Source organism: Equus quagga, chromosome 18 (genome assembly GCF_021613505.1).
Source record: "Equus quagga isolate Etosha38 chromosome 18, UCLA_HA_Equagga_1.0, whole genome shotgun sequence".
Taxonomy (NCBI): domain Eukaryota; kingdom Metazoa; phylum Chordata; class Mammalia; order Perissodactyla; family Equidae; genus Equus; species Equus quagga.
In genome coordinates, this window is record NC_060284.1 from 31458249 (window position 1) to 31477504 (window position 19256).

The 19256-nt window shown below is 36.7% G+C and overlaps 1 protein-coding gene across 1 annotated transcript in view; it reads right to left on the reverse strand.

Annotated features, from left to right (window-relative positions):
- The window catches only part of DPYD (dihydropyrimidine dehydrogenase), a 764091-nt gene that overhangs the window by 473704 nt on the left and 271131 nt on the right, over positions 1–19256 (reverse strand). The gene's annotated exons all lie outside the window — the stretch shown is intronic.

Sequence of the window (19256 nt, forward strand, 5' to 3'; positions counted from 1 at the left end):
GTGGAGCATGACTCCCCACTCCTTAAGAGTGGCTTACTCATAGTGGCTTCCTTCCAAAGAGTACAAAAAGGTATGAAAGGGGGGAAAAAAGAGTAACTCTATAGTGAAGAAAACTGGCATACACTACTTTAGCCAGGCAGACTAGACTAAGGTGTTAAAGATGGTCTGTTAAGGAAAGTAAAGAGAAGGTTCAGTCTAAAGCGAAGCCGATTCATTGTAGAATCATGAGAAATAAATCTGGAACCATACAGCGTTCAATCGTTACCAGAGTCTCACAAAGTCAGCCACGGGCATTTTGACGAGAGGATTTTGAGCAGGGCCATAAAATACAATGAAAAGAACTATTAAGGAAGACAATTCTAGTTGGAAAGATGAAATGAAAGAAGATACAGAGAGGTTGTCTACAAGAGAAAATACTGTTGTTTATAAGCATCTCGATTAGAGTAATAGACACAATAGGAGATAAAAAGGATGTAAATGATGACAGATTGATTGTAGACGATATACAGGATGGTAATTGTTATGGACTGAGTAGTGTCCCCCAAAATTCAGATGCTGAGGTCTTAACCTCCAGTACTTCAGAATGTGACTGTATTTGGAGATAGGGTCTTTAAAGAGGTAAGTAAGTTAAAACTAAGTTAAGCTCATTGGTGTGAGCCCTAACCCATTACGACTGGCATCCTTATAAGAAGAAAAAATTAAGAACACAGACACACACAGAGGAAAGAACCATGTGAAGACACAAGAACACAGTCATCTGCTAGCCAGAGAGAGGCCTCAGAAGAAAGCAACGCTGCTGACAGCTTGACCTCAGACTTCCAGCCACAAAAATTGTGAGAAAACAAACTTCTGTTGTTTAAGCCACGCAGTCTGTGGCACTTTGTTATGGCAACCCTGGAAATTAACACAGTGATAAAACGATAATTCTTGATTTTGAAGTTTGCAATCCAGTACAATAATTCTGACATCAATAAAAGTAACTGGAAAAATGGAGGAGGGAGTTCACGTGCACTGTGGCAGATGACGCATCCCTCAACACAAATAAATCATTGCCCTGTTTGGGTCATTAAAAAAATCAATGATAAGAAAGCTTTTCCTCTTGACTCCTATACCGACTAGCCTGTGGGTAAAGTGAAGTCTGAGACCACTTATTTCTTATTTGTCACTCTATCTGTGATCCTGAAACATAGCAGGAAATATATAAATATTTGTTGAATGAATGAATTCATATTTCCCACAGTGCCAAGCCCAGAGTCTCTTCTGTTTGTGAGTGCTGCACTAATGTTTGTTGAAACAAATCAGTAAGAAAAAATGTTTTAAGCTCTAGTCAAAGTTGTAATTATTTTTAAATGTCAATGACACCAACATAACTTAAATGAGAAAACAATTATTAAAGTAATGGGAAAATTCATGCAAATATCCAGCTACTTCAAGTACCTTAGTTTAAAATGATTTTAATCTCAATTTAATTTGGAAATGAATACTTTCAATGTCTACAATTGGTTATTCTGAATGACAGGGAAAGAAACAAGCAATGACTTCCAAACTCCTCCAAAAATCTCCGCCAACAGAAAATGAGTTTGCATTCTCTTTCATATTTCTACTTCAGTCTATAGTTTCTAAATGTGATGTATGTATTTCCCAACTTAACCAATAGTCTTGTAAAACAATGTTAAATTGATATCAGTTAGTATTTGCCTCATTTGTACAGGTGAGAAGGATCAAGTCTTACGACATCTTTCTTCTGTATTGGTTTGACAATTATCAAAATGAAAAGACATAGAAAGGAAGCAATTGGAGGGGAACTATAATTCCTGAAATATATAGTATGTGCCATGTATTTTCTAGGTGACTTACACTCAATTCCCACAGCATCTTGGTGAAATATATTATTATTTTTAATTTAGTTAAGGGAAAACTGGAGCTTAAAGAGGTTGAGGTGCCCTTCCAAGGTAAACATTTACTAAGTAGTAGATCCAGGGTTTAGATCAAAAGCCTGGATACTTTAATTTATAGCACACTGTCTTTTAGGATTAATGATACACCATATGCAAACATTAATAACAATAATAACTACAATCATTTCTAAAAACACAAAGTTTTCAATTCTCTCTTCCAAGTAAGTGAACTGCTGTTACTGTCTAATCACCCCTTGTGGTATTTTAAACATGAAAGCATGAGGAGCCAGCCTGTGGCAACCAACTCACCTTGTCTCAGGTATTCTCCCCAGATCATACTCCTGCTCTTCAATTTCTCAGGTTTCTAGGTACCAAAGAATTTATGCCCTTTTTCTGTCATACTTATGACACTGCACTTGAATGCTCCTATCTTACCTACTTATGCTTTTGTCTGCTGCAGGGCCAGCAACTTTCTAAGTCCTCCAATCCCCACCTTGCCTTTGATAACAAAATCTTGCTCTAAATAACACTCATTCCCTTCTCTCCTAGTATTATACCTTGCAATATTTCTCCACCCTGTATGACCTAGGGGGATGAAGCACTATCAACAGATAATCAGCTGACATGACATTGCTAATAGCATTATATTAAAATAATATATTTTGGGGCTGGCCCAGTGGCGCAGTAGTTAAGTTTGCACACTCTGCTTTGGCGGCCCGGGGTTCGCCAGTTTGGATCCTGGTTGTGGACCTATGCACTGCTTATCAAGCCATGCTGTGGCAGGCGTCCCACATATAAAGTAGAGGAAGATGGGCATGGATGTTAGCTCAGGGCCAATCTTCCTCAGCAAAAAAGAGAAGGATTGGTGGCAGATATTAGCTCAGGGCTAATCTTCCTCAAAAATAAATAAATAAAATAATATATTACATATATATATAGCATATATACACAAAATATATTATTATAATTATAATACTCTTAGGTTTAAAAAGGTAAAATTAAAAAGAGCCTTTTGAGCCATGCTAAAGACTTTGGATGCTATCCTGAGAAAGACTAGTCTGCTAGCTGAGTTTGCATTTAGTTTGTAACTAAATGGCAAGTAGTGAAACAGCAAGTGACAGGACTACGGAATGAAAAGAAAGGGACTCATTTCACAGACATTTAGAAGTGGATTCTTGGGCCAGCCCTGGTGGCCTAGTGGTTTAGTTCAGCATGCTCCACTTTGGTGGCCTGGATTCGGTTCCCAGGGGCAGACCTATACCACTTGTCTGTCAGTGGCCATGCTGTGGCGGCAGCTCACATACAAAAAGAGGAAGATTGGCAGTGGATGTTAGCTCAGGCAAATCTTCCTCAGCAAAAAAAAAAAAAAAGACTCTTCAGGATATGAAAACTGCCTGGATATGGAAGGAAAGGGAGAGGAAGAGTCTCAGAAACCTTGATCCCTTTCATTGACCAAATCTTCACGAGCGCTTGCTCCTAGGTTTACCCATCCTCTTACCCCAGCTCTCAAATGCCCTCAATCTCCACTGTAGGTCCAGGTGGACTTTTTGCTTTAAGAACCTATTTCCACGTTTTCCTTTAGCTTACTCTCAATATGTACTCATCACTCCTTCCTGTGTCTTGATTTTAAAGCAATTAAAACTTGGAGCAATACATATTCCATCCCTAGATATCACTCAGAATGCAGTGATTCTCTTTTTGTGTATGCCAGAGAAAACAGTCTCAGGCAATAATGCTTAAATTGCTTTTCGAAAATCAGCTATTAAAAAGAGAAAATGCCTTTGGCTTTATATATGTTTCGCCTGCTGTTTTAGGTCCTACAGTCAAGCACCTAGCAATATTCTCAAGCAATTGTATCAAATAACAGTTAATTATAGGAAATCCAGTACCACTTAGAAATCTTGCCAATAATAACAATAATGATAACAATACGTCTCCGTAATTTTTATGAGATGAGAAGGGCCATGATTTGTGAAATCATGTAGCCAAGTCTGACTTAGACTTACAAAATGCTTTATATATGCAAAAATTAAATGGTTAGAAGAAGCAAAATTCAGGACTATCATTTCATTAGACACAAATAGACCTAGTAAATACTAATGTATGGCTGTGCTGTTTATGGCCCAGGTACTGACTGTGCAAAAAAGTGAAAAAGTAAAAGTTCTCAACTTAATATGGAAGGAAAAAAAATCGTACACTGAGATTGCTAAGATCTATGGCAACTTTTATTACAGTATATTGTTATGATTGTTCTATTTTATTACTATTATCGTTAATCTCTTACTGTGTCTAACATAAATTAAACTTTATCGTAGGTAAGTATTTATAGGAAAAAAACATAGTACATATAGGATTTGGTATTATCTATGGCTACTGGCATCCACTGGGGGGTCTTGGAACACATCCCCCATGGATAAGGGGGACTACTGGACTCAAAGGACCCTCCTCTGAGAGGCCATTTCTGGTAATCCTATTTAACATAGTGTCCTACCCCTCTTAAAAGACAAACATTTACATAAATTGTTAGTAATCTTTGTCCTAAAAAATATATTCAGCAAATTCTACGAATGGGTTTTAGAAATGAAGATCTAGACAACACTATGATTTATGCAAATCTTTTTCATTTTATTATTCCCTGTAAAATGAGGATAATAAAATCTATACCCCAGGACTGTGGGAAGTGAATAATACAAATATGCTATAAAGCATTATATAAATGTGATACAAATATAATGTTCTTACACTTAGCATTTTTTAATATTTTGTTCTAAATATTTGTTCTAAAGTTTTCTGTATAGGTTGTTTTATTTCATTTCCCATCTTCCCTCCTTACCCATTTGCTTTTTTTGTTTTGTTTTGTTGTTTACTCCCTCAGTTCCTTCAAATACTTTATACGCCTCATCCTCTCTTACGTGTCTGATCTGGCGTTGCTCTATTCCTCCACGACTTCTCAGTCATTCTATTTCCAGCTCCCTTCACATCCCCCTCTTGGGGGGCTCGTGCCTTCCTCTGAGCATCCTGCCAGTACTGTCTCTCCCGCAGTTTGAAGCTAACAAGACCCTGAACCGCTGCTTCTCTAGGACCTCGGTGCTTAGTGTTTTGTCAGCTTCAAGCTGTTTTGGAGAAAGTGTTGGCTTATTTCTCAGCTGTAGCATTGACTTAGCAAGTCTTTCTTCTAAACTTGTAAATAATTCATTGCAGGTCAACTTTTTGCTACCAGAAACTTTTCCCAATAAATAACAAGTTTCTTTATCTCCAGTAAGAAAGTATGGTTTGGTGGTAATAGTAGTAAGCAACTTATTAATAAAAGATAAGTTCTATAATAGGAAAGCATAAGCCTTCCACTTTGGTACAACACTGATTTTGCTACTACTTTTTGACGGAGAGCAAAGTAAAGAATGACACTGGTAATATAACTTCCTGCCTTTTACAAAGCCTGTAATAGGTAGTATTATCAAAAGCTTCAAGAGATAAGCCAAAACTCAATAGCACACTAATACTCCTGTTGTCTCGATGTGTTTTATTCTGGGTTCTCTAATAACTTACATAATTGAAGAAATTGAGGTAGTCGAAACAACAACAAAAAAGTGACTATGCAACAGGCCTCCGAAAGCAGCTTACCAATTCTCATTTGGCTGATACCGCACCTAATGTGGGTTATTCGGATCCCAGAAGGATTTCCCAGTCACTTGAAATTGTCATTGTCTGAGCTGCGTCAATGATCGGATTGGGATCAGGAGTTTGGGGCATTCTGTTGGTCACCCCAAGCCCAAAGGAGTGACAGCTGCAAGGTATAAGAGGGCACAAACTCTCTTCTGATGGGCAAAACTGAAAGCCCAGCCAGCCAGGATCAAGCCAGCTCAGAGCATAGTTTATTTTCTCTTGTCAATCTCAGCAAATCCTATTTGTTGTTGGCATTTGGACAAGCAAGATTTATTAAGGGTGAAATGTCAATCCTGGGCCTTGCTCCACCTTGTCCCAGGTCAGTAGGCAACCAAAGTGGTTATTCTAGCAAGTGGCATTTTGCAATCATAAGTGCTTATGTGAAACCAATCTGAGAAATGATTTATGTTGACAAAGAGTAAGAGAGCAAATGTATAAAGCAATAACGAGATGGACAAAAAAACAAAAGGTGCTTCTAAGGAACATTTTGTTCAGAACTAAGTCAAAGGAGTTTCATGCATAAAAACAGATATGAATTAATACTTTTTCTGTTTTATTTAGGAAAAAGAACACATACAGAAACACCATTAAAATGTAAGAAGAATTGAAAATAGAATTTTCTTGAAACACATTTTCCAATTTTGGACAAATATCTGCTTTTTAAAGTTATGGGAGTGAGGAGAGAAATCTGCAGAGAAATCTTTATTATTTAGTAAGAGGATAAAAGAGTCAAAGAAATCATAACATTAAAAAAGATGCAAAATTAAGAATATTAGAGCATTTTATGGATACCAGAGTTATAGTTTTTTTTAAATGATTTTTAAAGACCCCTTTGAAATTGAGATTTGAATTATACATAAATATAGCCACAGGGTCGGACTTCTAAAATTCCATACCACCGCTCAATTGTAACCTAAAAGTAATGCCAAGAGTGCATAAGCACAAGCCCATGTAACTTCTTCCACAGTAAAAATAACTAATATAACAGGGAGTAAAATGAAAAGAGCTGGTAATGCATTTCCCCCCCAGCATATCAAGCAGGTTTTCATAAGGAAGCTGTGGTCATCAATCACTACCTCATTACCAGCCCGTCATCTGGGCTTAGGCTAAATGTATTCTGGCTGGCTGCCATACTAAATGTTCAATGAAACATCCTTAAGGCTCTCTACAAGTTCAGCTGAAGTCGCACATGCTATACATCAAAGACGAACATTAGCGTTATCATAGCTTAATAAATAGTGCCATTCTGGCAATGTAATCCTGTGTTCTAGAGCTATCTACCATCCCCAGTATTACACTGCTTAAGTAAACAATCTCGCTGTCTCCTGTGAGGTTTATTTAATGATAAGTGCATGCAGAGATAATTAGTCATACTACTATAGATACACAGATATACTGCCAAACTTGCTCAAAAGCTGGACATGAATGAGATTAACAAAATATTTAAGAAACACAACACATAAGAAAAAAACACCTTGGAATATTAGTCATACATGTCCACTGCTATTCATCATTGATGTGTGACTCTCATTGGAAAACTTTCAAGCCAAATAATAGCCCTAATCCTACTTGTGACTTTCCCAAGCTCAACTGGCACAGAAGTTGGGATGTCTTTACTGAAATGTTTGCTTACTGCTGTTTCTCAAAATGATAGTCCCAGAATTTTTAATATACATACAGGTATTGTATCATTTCTTTCATTTGTATAAACTATATAAATAGGTTTGAGGATGGGCTATTTTTTTTTAAGATGAAATGTACAAAATTGCTTTAGAATAGTCAGCATTTTTGCAATTGCTGGTTAATCTTAGTTTGGTCTTTAAAGCCTAAAGATATAGACAACATGAACATTACTAAGAAAAATGTCCCTGGCTTCTTTCCAGGTTTCAAAAATACAAGTAATTCTAACACAAAATGGTGGGCCATGTTTTTTTAACACTACCAAATTTGTTCAAGCCACAGAGCCTTCTTTGGTTTTCTTGCTAATTACATGCTTTTGATTAAGAGCCTCCAAAAAAAAGTAATATTGGAGAGATCTGAAAGGTAAATCTAAAATGTGAAGTCAAACATATTTATAAGAATTTTGGGTCAAGATAGGATATATCAACAGTAAATTAAATTAAAAAAGAAAAACCGAGAAAAGATTTGGTGCCAAAAGTAAGATAAAGATCATCTTGGACCAGAAAATGAGACAGAAATGCAGACTAGCAAGCAATATTAAGCCCCCTCCAAAATAAAGGGGACTAAAAGTGAGATGCAGATCTGGAACCCTGAAAGCCTGGTCTAGGGTAGGGCTAACCTGCCAGGGAAAAGTGGTCAAAATGTCCAGTCAATCCCCTGACAAGAACTATGACATTTTAAAATGTGGGCCTAGAACGGACACCTAGGCAAAAACACAGCCTCTTCACTGTGAGTCAAACCAAGACATCGACCGCATCAGACAACCGATGGCTGTGGGATAAGCCCCCAAACACATTATTAAGATGTCTAGGAGGAAAAACTTTTCCTCTATCCTTAGGTCCAGTAGGAGAGGGTGTGTGAATTAAACTAACAAAAGACAGAGTAAGAGGAGAAAAGGCAAAAAATTTTTATTAAGATTTACATGCATGGGAGTTCACAGAAAAGAAGTGAAACTCAAAAAAGCAGTTAAACTTGGGGACTTAGGTACTCTTTTAACAAAGGAAACAGGGTTTGGGCTTCAAGAGAAGTTAAACTGTAGGGAAATGACTAGGAAATATACAGTGGAAATAAAGGAAGAGAAGGGTTATTTTAGTAAGATCTGTTTATGCAAACTCCTCTAGGGTGTGGAATCCCATCTCTGGTGATACGAGTTGCTCTTCTCTTTCTGGGGGGGGAGGGGAGGGGCACCTTCACTAGGGGAAATTTATGCCGTGCTATTGGGCAGATTAGGTGGGGGAGGGGGGGAGCAGAGAACTCTTACTGCATCTGTGATTCTCAATTGCTTTCCACTCAAAATAATCCTTATGCCAAAGTGGCATATTTTGGGGTGGCATATTCTGATCCCCTTCAAAGACCTGATTCAAGAATAGGGTCCTGAGGAACAGGAGAGGAAACTGCAAAACCACTAGATAGGGAGGGGAGAGTACAGACGAGGAGAGGGAGGAAGGTAAAGCCAGCATCAATTTTTAGTATCGATTTAAAATGAGCCTGAAAAAACAACCTTGAATCATGTAAAGGATTTTAATGCTTTGAAAGAAAACCAATTAACTCAATATGTGAACCATGAATTAACAAAAATTAAATTAATTTTTTAAACTTAAATCCTTAAAATAAGTACACCTAGGAAGGATGCTTAAAATGGAAAATGACACATTGGCTTTTCTTAAAATAAAGCATTAACTTATGACACGAAAAGAGGAAAACTAGATATGAAACAACAGATTTGAAAAAATAGATATAAAACATGATATGAAATTGAATATAATCAATAAAATAAAAATAAGTGAAAAGATGACTTTTGCTCAGATGATGTCAAAGAGATAATTGGTGATGATACTGAAGAATTTATCCAGAAGGCAGAGAAAAAAATGAACAAGCACATGAAGATACAAAAGATGCCAACAGATATCTTTGCAGTTCCAAGAATAAAACGGAAAGATAGAGAAGCACTATTTTAAAAAAATAGCAGGTGAGCATATTACAGTATTTAACACTGATGGTCAAAGTGGGTTCTAGTGGTGCTTCCACAAGGCTAAGCCTATTCGCCTCTGGGTGTAGTACAACTGACAAGAGCAGGATTTTTAGGGACAAAGAGAAGCCACTCAGGACCAAATCTAATCTCTTCCATCTAGCTGCTATTGCCTGAAATTACCTGAAATGGAAACAAAGCCTTTCAATCTATAGTTAGAGATAAAGGGCTTAACATGCAAATAACCAGGGAGAAAGACTGTGTTCAGTCCATGCTCTGTTAAGAGGGAGTGTTCAAAAAATGATGAGGCACAGAGATGCCATTGAGGAGAGGGATGTCTCTGAAGAGAGAGGCAAGAATGGCACTGCCTTCAGGCCCAGGCAACCTGGGTCCCTGGCTCCAACTTCAGAAGACACTGGACTTCAGGAGACACCGCTTCAGCGATTCTTTAGCTGTAGCCCAGGGAGTGAGGAGTTCTGTGGAGGCTAAGCTATGTGTCGACCTGGAGCCCACACCTCCCCTCCTCCCATTTAGAGGCCTGGAATTCCCTTTCCAAAGGCCTGAGCCTACTTCCCAGGCCTGCGGCCTCCTCCTTGGTTAGTGCTCCATTCCTAGGATGACATGTCTGCACACCAAGGGGTAGGGGTGACCAGGGTGCAGCTATTGGGGTGGGAAATAGATATACTGCTTACTTCTTCAGCTCCTCCTCCATGGGATTATATATGGACAACTTAACTGGCAACCACAGTTTAAGACCACCAGTGTGGAATGGATTTGCTTACAAATCCCCTTGAAATTATTCTCCCGCTATGAAACTCATGGATGTGTTTCTTAATCAACTAGCCTGTAATTCCTCAGGGGCAGGGGATGTCTGCTAAAATTGAGCATCCTCAGTGTTTATACTGTACAAATAAAGTATTAAAAAATGAACGTCAAATAATTTAAAAGGAAAGATACTAATATTATCATTAACTCACCTTCAACATGCCTTAAGTTCTAACTGTCACCTCTTGCATAAACTAGCTTCTCCTCTGACTCACTCAATTTCTGTCAAAAATTCAGTAAGCCAGCCTCCTTTAGCATCATTTTTGGCTTTATTCTCATCTCCTTACTCCAAGTATTAAGTAGTTAGTAAGTCAATCATCAAAGTAATAATATCAATATATTATATATAATACAATATCAATAATATAAAGGTAATAATAGCAATCAATCAAGTCATAATATTGATCCCTTTCATCCTTTCTTTCTATTTGCCTTTTCATTCCTACTGGCCCTACTCTTCTCCAAGTCTCTATACCTCATTCCTGGCATGGATTAGAGTCATGCAGAGCTGGGGTGAATCTTGGCTCTACCACTTACAGTTGTGTGACCTTGGGTAAGTCACTTCACCTGTCTGATTTCAGGTTCTCTATAAATAAAATTCGAATAGAAAAACCAACCAAATAAAACTGTGTGACAACTTAGGAATAATTTATTTAAAGTTCTCAGTGTCTGACAATAATACTTTTAAGATTACTTACACTAATTATTTTTATATGAAAGGGGATATGGGCAAGTGAAGATACATAATATATAAATTATCCCTACTATTATCATCAAAAATAAAGTTCTGCTTCCTCTAATCCAACTCTTACTCTGCTCTCAGATAAACATTGCTTTGCAAAAATTATTTTTCTACTTAAAAGCCTTCAACTGACTCCCCAGCAAAGTGTGAACTCTTTGATCTCGCTAACAAGTGAAATTGTCATATTCTCATTACCTTACCACCAGGCATGAGAACTCCTCTTGGTGAGTCTGTTCTGTGAAATGCCTTGACAAACCTACTTGCAGTCAGTAAGAAATCTCGCGTGTATGGATGGAAGGCCCACCATGTTGCAAAACACCAGGGAGCCCCATTCACACTGTGAGGACCCTCTTGGAACCTCAGTTGCTATAAAGATTATTTTAAGCTGAAGACATTTGAGATTCAGCAGATAAAGAAAGAAATCTTCTCAGAGCTTTCCTTATCTAACTAAAAGCAGAAAATTCCGGGAAATGAGGCTGCTATAAATTCTGTCTTTGGGGTGGTTTTGACACCCAGAAAGAAGATGGAGAGTCAACCCACTAGAAATCCCTCCTAGGGGGAGTGTGATGGCCATGAAGTCAGAAAGACCACCCACATCTGTGTAAACAAACATCACAAACTTTCTTATCTCCTAAATAAACGAGTTTTATTCTCCTAAAAACCCATTTCATTCCTAAATAAATCTATTTATTATTCCCATAGATGCCTTTTCTCCCCCTCTTTTTTTTTCCTCTATTAAGTTACATATATAAGTTTCTGACTTTAACCATTTATGGAGCTACCTACTTCTTTGGTTGGCTCCCAAGTGTTTACAAGTACACTCTTTTTTCTCCCATTAATCTGTCTTTTGTCAATTTAATTCATGGGCCCTCAGTTACAAACCTCAGAGGACAGAGGAAAAGTTTTTCCGGTCTGACAACACAAAGTGTCCTGAAGTTGGCAAGTGCACAGAAAACAAAGTAAAGGACTAAAGGGCTTTGCCTGAGACCAGGCGAGGATTTGCTTTTTGTTTCACAACCAAAAAAAAAAAAAGAAAAAAGACCAAAAGAGAGAGGAGAGAAGAAGGCTTCTTTCTGAAGCCAACAAAAAAGTGGCTGGACTTGGCTCCAGGAAGGGTGCTGGTGAGACAGCCAAAGGATATTTTAAGAAAAGTGATGTCTACTATGCTTTTGGATTAATTTTTTCATTGCATCAGTTCACACATTTTCCATATTTTATTCAAATATCTTAAGGAAATACTAACCTCGCTGATGGATTTTGTGAAAATTAGGCTAAGGATCATTCTGAGAGCATGGGGTATAGAACAGGAAAGCAATTGACTTTGCTAAGAACGTCCCTTCTATTTGGAAGGTACTCTGTCTAACCACAATACTTTTTAGTGGCCAGCATCATGTCTCTGAACTTGCCTCATGAGCCCTTGGTGTTCACTCTAAGCACATGTACCTCACATGACGCTAAATATTAATGGTGTTCCCAGGAAAAGGGCTGCTTGCTCTCTTCCTTGGTCTTAACAGTTTAGAACAGTGGGCTTTGCCTGGAAGGCAGAGAGTTACAGATGAAAATCATATGGATAACTTTTTCAAAATGCATACACCTTCTCCTGACCCCTAGACCAGCACATCAGGATTTGGGGAAAAGAGGAACATAGACATGTGAACTTTGCCATGTCCCCTTGCTCCCATTTTCCTTTCATTAAGAATTATGTTCTAGGAAACTAAGCCTGACAGAGTAAGACAGGCATGCTTCTGCACGTATGGGTACCTGCAACAGATTGCTAAATCACCTGGGAGAAGCTGCTTTCTAATAGAAGGCCATACACACGCTTACCAAATCCTTATTATTGACGAAATGGGCTAAGCAGCTAAGAAAATTCAAGAATTAAGTACAAACCTCCTGATACTGTGTGAAGGATAACCCTCATATTGAGAGATGATATCATAATGGATTCAATATACACTTTTGAAGCTTTAAGCACATATTTTTCTCCAGAGAACAGTTCTTGGATTATGTTATTCAATCGCCAGTGTAGTAAGGCAAGGCTTCTCTGCAGGCAGTGGATGAGGCAGAAAGAATGCAGACATTGGATTACTATGGACCAGCTCTCCTCCCTTGGTAAGTGTGACTTAAAGTATTAAAGTAGTTTAATCGTGGTCACCCCATTTATAACATGGGAATAAGACTGTCTATTCTCAGGATTGCTATAATGATTTAAAAAGACATTACATATGATTGGTATACATAAACATTTAATAAATGCTCATTCTTTACCCTTATTGATAATGCCATTATCATAAAATAACTGTGTGTACTGAATTAAAAATAGTTTCCATTACCTTCTATTATCTATTGTTCCATGGCTCAGACACTGAACAAAATTACTGTATTGTGCTCAATATAGCCCTGGTGGTCTAGTGGTTAAGATTTCGGTGCTGTCACTTCCAAGGCCCAGGTTCGTTTCCTGATCAGGAAACCATACTACCTGTCTGTCGGTTGTTATACTGTGGTGACTGCGTGTTGCTGTGATGCTGAAAGCTATGCCACTGGTATTTCAAATACCAGCTGGGTCACCCATGGTAGACAGGTTTCAGTGGAGCTTCCAGACTAAGACAGACTAGGAAGAAAGACCTGGCCACCCATTTGCGAAAAAACTGGCCATGAAAACCCTATGAATAGCAATGGAGTGTTGTCTGATGTAGTGCCAGAAGGTGAGAAGATAGCGCAAAAAGACTACCCAGGGTTCTGCTCTGCGGTACACAGGGTCGCTAGGAGTCAGAATCGACTTGACAGCACTAACAACAAACTCAATATTAACTGTTGTTTTCTGCATGTCTATTTGGTTGCTTCCTCCCATCCCGTCCTTTTCTTACTTATTATATAAATTTTGGAAAAAGGAAATGGCAAGCATTGTGCATTTTAAAAAGTCCAAATAAGAAACAGTTGAATTTTCTGAAAGTTTAAAAGTCTCCCTTTCTAATGATCATTAAAGTGATGTGTTATATCAAATAATCAATGGTCTCATTAAAAACGAGAGAGCAGTCTTACAAATAGTCTGTGAAGCTGGGTCTTTGAGTTTCAATGGTGTACGTTTGTGTATTTAATTTCATATAATTGGTAGGTAAACAAAGAAATAAGATTTTCAGCTATGACACTGATTCCAATTATCTCATTGTTAATTTAAGAAGCCCACTGGAGGCTTAAGATCCATTAAAAAAAGTATGACCAAGTTAGATCCTCGAACACATGCATGCATCACTAGATGACGCTTCACCTTCCTATGCAAGCCAACGTGAGTGATTTCTGAGTGACAGTGATAAGGTCAACAGTCATGTGAAAGCTGCTTCTGATTCTACTCAACCTAACTGAAACACAGGGGTGGAAACTGTATGTTTACAACATCACAAATAAGGAGTTAACTATCAAAACAAAAGCAACCCAAGGGCAATCAGCCATCAGAGGATGTATCTCTTTACCTAGTCTGCGTATATAACTGACAACTCATCACAACATTTAAATATATATTAATGAAGTCAGATTACACAGTGACTTGCAGAATTCAAACGGTACAAATTCTCTGATTTGTTTTTAAGAAGAAATTCCAAAGCAGGAACAAGGGCATTTAAATTTTTTTTAGTATCGCTTTCATCCTCTTGCGGAGGCATTTTTATTTACATATTTATTTTCTCTTACAAGATTATCTGAGTCTCTAATTGTACAAGTTGCATAACCACACCGTGGCCTAACCAGGGTGAGGGGTTGCCCAGTAGATGTGGAGAAGTTAGGACTGAGCCTGTAGTTGCAACAGTTGCCACTGCCATGCAGCCTCTGACCCTCTCATAAGCCATGCAACATGGAAATTCTCCCTGGGGGAATAAAATGGTCACTTTTATAGAAAAGTCACAGAGGCCAATGCAGTGATAGCAGAAAAGTGACTCATATTTGACTCTTGCTCTAGTTCTAAGGTCTGAAAGTTAGTTTAAATATCTTGTTTAGTATTGCCTGCTTTGACTTTAAGGGTCAATCCCCTTAAAGAAATAGATGCCAGCAGCAGGCTTTCTAACATATAATGCTTATCAGGAAGCCCATGTTTCACGTTTCCTCTTCAATTTGAAAGTGAGTTTTAGCTTTCCTTTCTTTCTTATATGAAAGATATGACTGCCTGGCTGACACATGGATGGAATGTAAAAGACATATGGCACTGCTTAGCCTGATCCCAGACTGGGGACAACTCGCATGATCCTTCCTTTGGACACAACTGACTGGATGGGGGATGAATGCTTAATCCAAGTCCTAATCTCTGACCAATCCAGTCAGACACTATACGTAATCAGTGGTGGGGAATTTGGTTGAAATCTGTAACATGGAGGGTTAAGGACTCCTTTTGGAGACATGCACAATAAGCACATGCAGAGGTGTAGAGAAAAGCAGGGGATCAAGACAGCAGAAACAAACAGAGAAAGATCAGATATAAAAGAGTTTTGGGCACCAAGGAAATAAGAACTTTACTTTTATTCCTGATGCTTCCCAGTTCCCATAAAGCCTGGCCACATTTCATTTCCTGTATCTACCGTGAATCACTCTTCACTTGAGCCAGCTGCAGTGGCTTTCTGCAAAGAAGACTACTACTGAGAACGCCCACAGCAAACATTTTTATCGAGTATTTACTGATCCTTTATGTCTGTAAAATGAGGGAATTTGAACTAGAAAATCTCACGCTCCTCCATCTCTAAGACGTAATAAAAAAATTGTAATTTTATACAACTACCAAAAGGTTACGTTAAAAATTCTTCCCACTGCTTTCTACCCTTAGTTATCAGGGCTCTACATGTTGCAAATATTTATATATATACATCAGACAGTAATGCACTATAAAGCGAAACTTACCATATGTTTTTAAAGGAAAATATTTTAAAATTACATTTTGGAATGTATAATACATTCAAAAAGTTGAAAGATAAGGTACAAAAAGATACATTGTGAAAAGTCTCCCTTCATTGTTGTCTCCCCTGTTTAAAGTGTTTTGAATAGCTTTGTATATATGAATTTTTTATGCCTATACAAGTAAATATTCCTATTTCCCCTATTTTTTCCACAGATGACAGCATACACTGTTTTACACCAACTTTTTTCACTTTACTGATCCATCTCAGAGATATTATATCTCCATCAGTATATAAAGATCTTCAATTTTTTTAAAGCTTCCCAGTATTCTATTGTATAAATATACCATAATGTATTTATTAGTTATTAGCTAGTCTCTCTTGAACAATAGGTTGTGTCCATTACTTTGCTACTACAAACAGTAGTACAGTTAATAAGTCAGCAGACACATTATTGCATATGTGCAAAATAATTTCCCAAAAGTAGGTTTTACATAAGCATTGTATGAATGTAGGTTTCCTTACAGACTCATCAACAATCTGCCAATCTAATAGATAAACTGGTACCTCAGTGGAGTGTTAATTTCCATTTCTTTTATTATGAGTAGAGTTTAGCATATTTTCAACTGTTTAAGGGTCATTTTTATTTCCTTTTCTGTGAAGTGTGCCACTCTATTTCAGTGCAGGATGTGAAACATGGATCCAACTTTATTGCAGAGATCCCCCAGTTATATCAATACCACGTAATGAATAATCTGTTTGTCCACACTGCTTTGGAATGCCACCTTTTACATATACTAAACTCCTGAATGCATTTGTGTCTATTTCTGGTGTTTCTAATCTGTTCTGTTGACCTATCTTTTCACGCACTAACACCATATCATTTTAATTGATGAGGCTTCCTGATATTTAAGATTTATTCCGACATATTTTAACTTTTGCTGCTCTTATAAATACGTTCTCTTTCCTTCCATTACATCTTCTAATGTTTGTTTGTATTTATAAAAGCCATTGATCTCAATCTACTAATTTTGGACCCCAATCTTACTGAATTTTTTCTTTTGTGGAAATTTATCAGCTGATTTTCTTTGGTATTCATCTAGAATTAAATATTTTTTCTCAACCAATACAATTCTTATATCTCTAGATTCTTTCTTTTCTCTAAGTGTTCTGACAACTACTTCCCAGTAAATGCAAAACAATAATGATGATAATTGACACCTTTGTCTTCATCCTGACTTTACTGACAGTGAGGATACTGTTTCTCCACTAGGTGCTATGCTAGATTTGCATTAGGGTAGATATATATTTGTGTTAAGACTATATCCAGTTTATCCTACTTATAGTGTTTATCTTTGAAAATCAATAATGACTATTGAACTTTGTCAAATGACTTCTCAATATTGATAAAAGTTATCATATTCTCCTTGGGCCTATTGACTCAGTTTATCACTGACTTTCGTCATGTTGCACTACCCGTATTTTCTGTAATAAATCTCCCTTTTTCCTGGTGTATTATTCTTTAAATGTGTTGGTAGAGTCTGGTTGCTAAATTTTACTTAATATTTTTGCATTAATATTTATAAGTGAGATTGGTACATAATTTTCTTTTTTCTTTTTCAGGGGAATTAGGCAATTTTTATCAGGTTTGCTGTAAAAGTTAAGAACGTGTTCCTTATTTTCTGAGGAGTAAAAATAACATTGGGATAGTTTCCTCTCTTATGAAAATTTCTGGGCCTACACTTTTGGAAGAGAAATTCTGTGACATGTTTTTATGTTTCTTCATGGAAATCAGTCCACTCTCTTTTTCAGGTAAGTTTTGGTAAACAGTATTTTACTAAATAATTATCTATTTCAAATGTATTTCTCCTGAGTTTTATAAAGAATTTTTTATGATTCACTTAATATTTTTCTGTCATGTGTGGTTATTTAGTGCTCAATAGTTCATATTTTGTGTAGTTGTGGTTGTTCACTTTTTTCCTAATTAAGTTAACTATTTGGTTTTACATCGAAAGACAAGCTATTGGATTTATTTTTTTAATTCTGTTTTTCTATTTTCTAACATTAATTTCTGAGTTGGTATCTACTAATTACTTCTTTCCTTTTTTCTCAATTTAAACTATTCTTTTTGACCTAACTTTCTGGACTATAAGTTTAAATGTTTGTTTTTATTCTTTCTTTTTTGTTGATAAAGGTATTTAGGGCTACATTTTTTCCACTTATCCCTGACTTAACTGTATTCCACAAGATTTTATATGTAAACATTTGATCTCCCGCACCCCTTTTTTTACAGATACTATTTCAGTCTGTATTTCTGATTTGATCCAAAAGTAGTTTAAAGGACATTTCTTTCCCTATATTTCCCATTTGGAGGGCTATTGGTAAAGAAGGATTTTATTCTATTTTATTGTTTATTCTATTGTGATCAGATAATAATATCAATAGATTGTTACAATATGATCAGTACTATGTTTACTTTCGAAATTTATTGAGGTTTTCTTTGTAGTTTAATATATGTTCATTTAAAAATATAATGTGGGTGTCTTAAAGGAAGACGTATTCTCAATTTCAGGATACAGAGTTTCATTTATATGTTTTAGCAATTGTTTATTATGATAAGTCTATCTCACTTTATGTCAACTTGATCTTCCTGGATTGAGAGTGGTGAATTAAGTGTCCTACTGGTAGTGTGCTAGAAATTCAGAAATTTGCTTCTATCAGTGCATAGACTTTCATCACTAGTACATCTTCATTGTGATTTTCAGCATTTAGTATTAGAAAGTGCCCTTCTTCTCATCCAATGGCTTTTGAACTGCATTTCATCTTGCCTGTTATTAACATCATAACCCTTGCCATTGTTTCGCTTTAATTTACCTGGTGTAACATTACCATACTTTTATTTCAACCCTTCTAATCACTTTGTTTAAGGTGTATTATTGAATATACCAGAGAATTGGGCCTTGATTTGAGATGCAATCTCAAAGATTTGTTTTTGTTTTTGTTTTGTGCCTTTTACGATGTAGTCAACATAGCTGGTCAGCTCAGTCATGGTAATTTTTTCTGGTTTTTACATATTTTACCACTTGTTCTGCTGCTTTTCAAAAATTTTAAATAGGTAGTTCTTTTGATATTTTCACAAGATTAATATAATACCCTCAACCTTTTAATTTTTAGACAGCATCTATAGTTTGCTACTATAAAATGATAGGATTTCTCCCCTCAACACACATTCTCCATCACTGGCTTTTAGTGAATATTATTTTCATTTTTATGTTCTCCATTACATTGTTCAATGTGCTCATACTCCCATTAAGTGACTTGGTCAGCTTTAAATGACTACCTAGCTATTAAAAATAAAGCTCCACATTCTTTCCCACTTTTCCTCTTCACTTCTGGTTTCTGTATCATTTTGGCACTACCAGAGCATGTATCATTCACATTCTATTCTGTTGCTATACTCCCTACGTTTGTTTCAGATGTAATTCTTCAGTCATATAAGTGCAGGGCTCACTAATACTTTTGGCCCAATTTCCAGCATCTTCTCTGACTGCAGTTTCTTCTCTAATAGTTTTTATCAAGAACGTTCTCCTGAAAACGATCTT